The sequence below is a fragment of the Tigriopus californicus genome, chromosome 6 (genome assembly GCF_007210705.1).
Source record: "Tigriopus californicus strain San Diego chromosome 6, Tcal_SD_v2.1, whole genome shotgun sequence".
NCBI lineage: Eukaryota > Metazoa > Arthropoda > Copepoda > Harpacticoida > Harpacticidae > Tigriopus > Tigriopus californicus.
The window spans coordinates 4,768,849-4,769,620 of NC_081445.1; positions in this window are offsets into that span (position 1 = coordinate 4,768,849).

Consider the following 772-nt stretch of genomic DNA (forward strand, 5'->3'; position numbering starts at 1 on the left):
GGAATCGTTTTCGAATATGAAATCCCTAGAAATCGTTTCAAGTTGGCCTAATGGTTCCGAGTAACCCTTGACAGACCTAATTCTACAGTAGACATTGAAGCTTTGATTACCTCGTGTTTTGACGGATTGTTTACAAAAAAATACTTCTGCTGGCAAGTACAAGCATGAAAAAAAACGTAGAGGTCATTTTTTTTGGTGAATTTATGTTAGAATTAAGTATCACTAAAAGAGAGATCGTTTAAGATTTCCGATGGAAGATTTTGCGCTTACAAACTTTTTGTTATATTCATACGGTTTGGATAATAGATCCGTCGAAGTTTTATATTATGCTCAATTAAAGAAAACGATTTTAAGTCCATTGACTTCGTATGATAGTGATTGTGACACTTACGCATGAATAGACCTGATACATACAAGTTGGCACCATATCCTATTGTAAAAGGTAAAACATTTACACACATCGGACATCTTGAGATAACCAGTCTTTTAGTTGTATCACGCCTTATCAGCCACTTTTTAACCAATTCACAATCCGAGAACCGATCTGACATAGGATACGACATTGGCTATCTGAATTTATAAATGAGTGGTTTCGCTGGCTGAGCGAGTATTAAATCTAGGACCCTAATATCTCAAAAACAAACACGAAAAAATCCAGCCCAAAATTTCATCTGAGCATAATTTCCACGCGAGGAAAAAGTAAAGTGAACATTGTCCATGATCCATCCATTGTGCCCATATTTGGCTTCTAAAACGGTTCTTTTGGAGCTAG